Below are 7,887 nucleotides of genomic sequence, written 5' to 3'. Positions count from 1 at the left end.
AGTAATTATTGGCCTGTCCCCATGAGATTGATCCTAGCAAATTATGGGCTCAGATAATAACTACCTGCATTGATGAATCCAATCAACATGGGCTTTTGGAAACCAGCTCATTTCAAACTAATTTATTTCCTAACAAGATTTGTAGGTGGGAAAGGTAACCACCGATGACCCATATTTATACAAGGCCTTTTACTTTATTTTGGTTCAATAAATATATAACCTTCACTGCTTAATGTGACAGTCATTGTACTGATTAAATAAGTGCTATCTGGTGTGTCTGGAATGTAATTGTGAAAGAGGGGAGGATTTCCACTGATGCCTTACAGGACAGAAGCTTTGCAATCTAGCAGACACTACAGATACGTTACAGGTACCTGATGTTCAGTCCATCACTGAGAGACCACCTAGAAAAGGCTGTCACAGATGCATGACTTAAAGGAAAAAGAAATTATTGCACTTGAAGGCTTTAGAACAGAGTTGGAATATAACCTTGCTTTCTTTGAATGGCAGGTACAGAGGATGCTAGTAATATATGGGGAAGATAGTTTGGATGAGATCTAATCCTCAGAATGAAAATTGAAGCTGGTGAATACAAAAAAGATGAAGACAGGTAATGAAAAATGTGAGAATTTTTACAAGAAATTCAAAACTTTTCCTTGAAGTTAACTCCTAGGCTTGCATTTACCTACTTTTTTCCCATCTGTCCTGAGAAGGAAAATAGATGAGGGAAAAAATGAAATGTCATCAGTTTTCATAAGATTACATTTTCATTTTCAGCTATTTTTTGTATGAAATGGGATGATACTTAAACTCTTTGAAACTTTCAGGTGAGCATTCTGTTGAAAAAAAAAATAGCACTAAATGAAATTAAATGGGAAAAGATAGAAAAGACTACTGAATAGAAAAGAACTGATAGAAAAGAACTCTGGCTTTAGATTCAGCTATGTAACCCTACATTTATTACTCAAACTGACGAGTATGGCAAATCCATTATAATAATTAGTCAGTTATTCTATAGTTTTTTGAAATGTAAAAATTAATCACATTAAGGATTAATTCAGCAAGCTTTAAGCTTAATTACTTACATTTACAGGCCCCATTAATAATTTCGTAAGTGGACATTATTAAAATGTGGTCCTAAAGAAGAGAGAAAAATTTAATTGCAAAGAAATATACCATTTACTCTGAAATAGGGTTTTTTTTTTTACCAAATTAATTGCTTACATTATATAAAGTGGCTGCTAAATGAATTTTATGTCTCAGACACATCTATTGTAAGACCCGAATTCTCTCCTGTAACCAGTCTTCAGAGGGTCGGTGGGTAAGATGCAAATAAAAATGAAAAAAAGAGTGAAATTTAGAGCTTATTAGTGTTTTCTTTTTTCTGGTGAATGAATTTGTTAGACTTGAACAAACAAGTGAGAAGTTATGGGTTCCTGTATGAATGGTTGTACTTATCAGTACTCGTTAGAAGTCAAACACACAATTCTGCAGCTATGCATTATTAGGAAAAGACAGTAAAACAGAGAGCATCATTATATCAAACAAAAAACAAACTAAACCAACCAACCAACTAACGAAACCAGAAAAAACAAACAAAAAAACCCCTTCAGGTGAAGCTTTTTTTGATATATGAATCACAAATAGCTGGTTCTCAGGTTGATTCTTTGGTATCTAATAACCATGAGTGATGTTTTCATTTTTTGCTCAGTGTAGGTACTAACATGATTTCTTACCTCCTAGTAGTTGCCTGTTTTCCTGAAATTTGTAGAAACTTAATTAGCATTAACAGCTCTGCTTCTCTGTTCAACATATTCAAAATTACCCAACAAATTCAAAATTTTTGTGGAGAATGCCAAAACAGGTAGATAAGGAGCATGGTGCAGCACTATTTTGTATTTAAGAAATAAAGGCTTGTATGTCATAGAAAAGATAGCAGTAAATAAACCTTAATTTATTTCTTTTTCTTTTTTTTTTCTTGTCTCCTTTTTGTTGTGTCACACAAGTGCAGTTTCTTTCAAATCTTCCTTTTCTTGTGGAGAATCAAAATACAGAGGCATATAAAGTACCATATATATTTACACTCCAAGAGACCTCAATTTGAAAAAAATTACAATTAAGGATGAAGAATAGAAAACTTGTTTCTTGAGGTACACTTGTTTGAAGTGTAGGTATCTAATTATATTGGCTTGTCCTTGCAGTAAATAAATTTTCAGGAATACTGAACCACTAGTCAATATATAGAAAATGCAATTTTTTAGTTGCTTGTTGTTGTAGGGCTTTTGCTCAATAGAATGTGAAGGGGTTTATGAAGGAAGCAGGTATCATCAGTTGTATACAACTGAAAAAGGATTTTAGGCAACCTTAATAACTATTTATTTAAACAATCACAATCAAGATATTCAACATTTGAGAAATGGTTGCATAATGTCTGCTTTTCAAGAGCCTCTTGAAGTAACAAAACTGCAATACTGTATTCTGCAAAAGCATAATGATTATTCCAAAATTGAACTGGGAACAGGAGATACGGCAACATCTAAGAAAAAAGTTTTTTCTCTGTGGAAGTCACAAAGCTCCTAGGGGCGACTGTAATTATTTCTTTAGAATAAGCAGATACAAACTGTGTAAGTTATAACGGTTTCAAAAGTGCAGTTACAGCACTTTGTGTCAATAATCTATGGATCACAAATTGCCTAAAGGGAATGTTAACTCCATAAAGTGAGTTTTACTTTTTTGGAAAAACACATAAATGAATTTGGTGTCCTTAAAGGGCTTCTCAGGCAAAATTTCAGCTTCCTGTCTGTGCCCAGAGTAATTATGTACATAACAATATAGCCAGGTTTGGAGCCAGATGAAGAGCAGAAAAAAGGTGTTGGTGATTTGTAAAATTTGCAGTCAACCTCTGGATATATTTGCTGCTTTGTATGATTTTACATATGTAGTAATCTCATACAACAGAAATGTTAAATTAAGAGAAAACCATAGAGTAAAAGCCTTTGTTGTCTGTTTCTGTTTTGCTCTGACAGAAGGAGAGGAAGAGTAAAGAAATCCAAATCTTGGAAATAAACTTAAATCACCAGAGAAACATTTACTATTAGTTAAACTGGGCATCTGGATGAATTTTTATTTAGCTGAATATATTTTGACCTTGCCCAACAGGCAGGTGCCACACATATCCCACAGGCTAATAGGAAGGAAGGGGATAGAGGTACAGGTTCTATTCCCTTGAGCAGCAAAATCTCTCATTGCAGGAGGGCCCTTCCTGGGCCCAGCCCAATATGAACAGGAGAAAGATATATGAGCCACATTTGTTTAGAAGCAAACTCCACACACTCTTAGAATGCTGGATGCCAAAATGGAGCAAAAAGGATCTGTGAACCCAGGATTCATCCCAGCCAAGGTCATCCAGGGTGCAGGCTTGTTATGACACAGAGTGTACACTCAGTTGTAATCCAAGCAATGGATTAGTGCCACAGTCCACACTGTGATTAAAGACCTTATATAAAGACCTTGCTGCTTATAAATTTGCAAAGTCTTAAGTATCTGGGATGAGACTCTCCATATGTTTTATTTTCAAGGTGAACCAAATTCAGTGAAAAAAATGCTCACTGTTTTCTAATAACTAAAAAAATATGATTTATAAAATTAAAAGTATTTGATCAAGAATGAAAATTAACGATCAATATAATTTAAATTATATTTGTAAATAGGATCTCACTCCCAATGTTTTTAAATTTTTCAGACTTCATAGATAGCATTTTCTTAGCCCAGGTTTTATGTGTTGTTACTCTATATCACAGCAGCCATTGTAAGATACAGATACAGAAACAAGAAAAAATTTACTGGCTAAAAGCCAACAGCAGACATTCCACCAACAAGGAGCCAAGGTAATATTTTTCCTCTCAACATTGAAAAGATTGTCAGTGAATACATAAAAGAAAGTAAACACTACAACTATAGGTGTAGAAACATGAGAGTCAACATTCGAAAAGGTGAATTGTTTTTGAAAATGCTTATTAAAATGATTGCTCTCTACTGTTATCTTTATTTTAACATTAAGATACATAAAGAGAAAAATTAAAAAACAGTTCAGTTGAGATAATTAAGAAAGGAAAAAATGTAAAAGTTGGCTGACAAGATTTACTAGTGTTTGCTGCATTCCAATTTACTCCTTTTAAAACTCCTTTCTGAAAGATAAAAAGGAAAAGTCTCTCATATATTGTACGATTAAGAAATTCTTATTTATTGATACAGAATGAAGAAATACCCAGAAATACATAATGTAATTTTCAAACAGAGACATTAATCTCTTGGGCTGGACAAGTCATAGAATACAGATACTGCTAGCTCGCAGGAAACTTATATAGACCAAAAAGTTAAGCACAATGGTTCAGAAGCCGTGTATCCTTCTATTGTCATTGAAAATAAAAAGCAGGAATACAATTATCATTCACAAGATACCGTGTTTTCAAAAACAAATCCTCAAAGCTTTCCTTTTGGAATACCTTTGATACATATGTCCAATATGAACATTACTTTCTCTTCTGCTGAGAAATATTTTCTTTACTTGCAACTCTTTTCAGGCAATAACCATTAAAAATATTTTAATTGTCCCTTCTCTACAGCTGGATGGATCTAGCTTTCTAACACAGTCAACTTAATGAGAGAGAAAAGCAATTAAAATTGGGATTAATGGCCTTGGCCTGATCTATGTCTGGAGGGAACTGAATCACAGCAAGGTACGTGAATTATGTTCCTCCAGACATGGTTCATATGCCTAAATGAATTCTTTTGTCATCCTCAGGACTGTCCCGGTCATTGGGACCTCATTTTTAAACAACAAAGTGCTAAATTATCTTTTCTGTTTCCAAAACTAAGATCTTAAGAAGAAATGGCAAGCCAGTGGATTTAAAGAGGATATAACGAATGTCAAGGAAAATGATGAAAAGGATGGAGGCTGGAATTCTTCATGCTGGAAAAAAGCAGAGACATGATTGAGGGCAAGAGGAATACACTGGAGGCCTTGGCCAAGCCTGTATGTTCCCACTAAGTAGCACCTCCTGCTATGGCTGTTGAAGGAAAAATACTGTTCTGGGCAAAGCATTCATCTCATCCAAAAAGGTATTTCTTATGTTCTTACTGTTTTCAGCTACAGTTGTAAGTTATCCTAAAGTATACATTTAATCAATGGAAAGATAGAGGTTAGTCAGGTCTGCCGAGTTTTGTAAGGTCTTTTTCTATTATATGTACATAGAAATTAAAGTGAGGCCACTTTTTTTTATGGATAATGAAATTAGCCATATTAAGCTGCATATACCCTCTTTGATTTTTTTGACTTTAAGACAGGCTGGTGTTCCCAACAATCTCCACTTGCTGCTACCCCTGCTCAATGTATTGCAAAGCATGCATTGGGCTGCCAGATGTGACCAATGCTTTCTTGAGAGAAAAACCTAGCAGTTCCCAGTCCACTAAAGTGCTGAGAAGTATGATATAGTTGTGAGCGCAGCTGAGATGGTGGAAGTTGATGATGAAACATGACTTTTGCCCTATGCAAGCCCATTGACATGGGTTCTGCAAGGGCAGCTACATTGCTAAGTACACAGGCCATGCCAGTCACAGGCTGGTAGCTTTCCTTTTTCTAGGAAACTAGAAAATTTAAACTCATTCTTTTAACATTTTGGAAAATTTATTTTCTAAATCTCTTAGTTTTATTGTTCCTATACTCTGGAGTTCCTATATTTAGTCAGAAACTTTTTGAAGCTGGCTGCACCAAACCGAACACTAGTTTTCAGAAAATGTTATTTCTTTGCTAGGCTGTCATGGGAAAGTACTGAGTCCCTGAGACATCCTTAACTGAGGGAAACAGAACAACTGCAGTATCGCATTCCCACAAATATTCCCAGTTAATGCAATTGTTTTATAACTACTAAATGCAAAGAAAGGGTTAGGTAGAAGATGGGCAGGAGGATGGAATGGATTCAACCACAGGAGAGGAAAGACCTTAGGGTGGGGAATAAGAGGGATGTGACATTATGCCACAGCACATCACACTTCATGTGGCACACGATACATTTTGTTACAGCACACAGGGAACTCCTGAAATGGGGACAGCTAGCAGACATCTCCTTGGAAGGAAGCCCAATGGACTAGATACAGCAGCAGACAGCGACTGACTTATTTACAGCAACAAAAAAGGAAATACCTATTTCCTTAAAGAGCTTAGAAGCAGAATTTGCTCAGACTTCAAACAAATCGGCTAAAAGGCCTCAGTCTTAAAGAAAACAAAAAGATGCCAAATGCTCAACAGGCTGGAGCAGTTCAGAAATTGTCTTTTGAAGGTGGAGCTGGACCAGGAACATTTCTCAGGATTGCTGTCAATATTAACTCTAAATACACAAGCTCATGGAAACATGGGGAGTAATTCCCCACATGCTTTCAAACCTGAGCTTGGGAATCGCTGCTTTTGACAAGTAGCTGCAACTTCTTATAAGAAGCTGGGATTGTCAAAAACCTTGCTGAAGTTGAAAGTGAGCTGCATCCTTTGTTTCTTTTCTTCTGTATTCATCAGGTCAAGTAGCCTGTGAAAAGACAGCTTTCTAACTTGACATAATTTTCTCCATTAATCCATCCCATCTTATTTTTTCTTTTTTTTTTTTTTAATGGACATTCTAAATTAATAGCACTAATATTTTTCTGACTATCAAAGTGAGTGATTACTAGGTCTTCCTCTTCTTGCTGTTATGCCTGTCCTTCTCTAAGGAGAACTGCCTGTCTCCTATGACATCTCAAGGACAAATACTACTGCAAATGAGTAATCTTCTCCATAGACTCCCACCCTTCATAACTTTATTCTTTTAGTGCCATGGAAAAGGAGCTTTAAGAATAGGTAAAATGGATTGATCAACACATCACTGAACAGACCTCTGGCATCCTGAAAATGCATCTCCAGGCCCTGCATATAGTAGACATGCCATACAGCATAATACAGTTCAGCAGCAATCTTTATTCTCGCTGAAGCAGAGGTAATTAGAATCATCACATCTACAGAGGCACTTGCAATTTTATATCAAAGGCAAACTTGGGACACACATACCCCACGCCCCTCCTCTCTCCAGATTTAGAATGAAATAAGAAAAGAATGTGGAAATAATGTTTACTTTGATGCTGCAGGTGCTGTACTGCTCAAAACATATATAACTAGTAGGTACTTATTCTCGTGTACTAGTGGTTGCTGAAAGATATTGCTGCTTCAGTGACTTATCCTCTCTGTCTGACTGAAGCTGTATTTTTTAACAGAATTCTTTGTCTTTTCATACGTACAGCATTGTTTTGATTGTTTGCTTAAATAATTTTTTGTCTGCTGCTTTCTATTAATCATTGAATCACTTCCAATTCAGGAAGTCTATTGTGATGATATAGATGTAAAATAGGTTTCATACAAAGAACCGAATTTTGTTCAAGTTAGCTCACACTGGCTTAAGATTTTTGAAAGTCCCCATGAAAAAGCAGAATCAGAGCCACTAATTTGGGAAAAGTCAGGTCAATTGCAAGCAGTCTAAAACAGTTATACACTTTCTCCACCTTGGTGGACGGTAAGTAAAATATGTGAACTATGAAAAAGAGAGCATTTTTTAATGTTTATGAGCCCCATTCTTAAAAAGGTTTTTATTTTTTTTAAAAGTTCAAGCAGCATATTTATTAAATGGTTAAAAAAACACTTGTGATAGACCAAGGCACATTTTATGTTCTACAAACCAGGTATCCATGCACAGAAAGTCAATCTTTTATAGTAACAAGCCAATCTGTTGCCTTTCCTAACTCTGTTTACTCATGCCTACTTACAGAACGTCTCTTGCAGTATTCCTATTAAACATGAATTCAGATAAA

Source organism: Corvus cornix, chromosome 4 (assembly GCF_000738735.6).
Source record: "Corvus cornix cornix isolate S_Up_H32 chromosome 4, ASM73873v5, whole genome shotgun sequence".
NCBI lineage: Eukaryota > Metazoa > Chordata > Aves > Passeriformes > Corvidae > Corvus > Corvus cornix.
The sequence above is the reverse complement of the archived record's forward strand: the minus strand, read 5'-3'. Positions refer to the sequence as shown.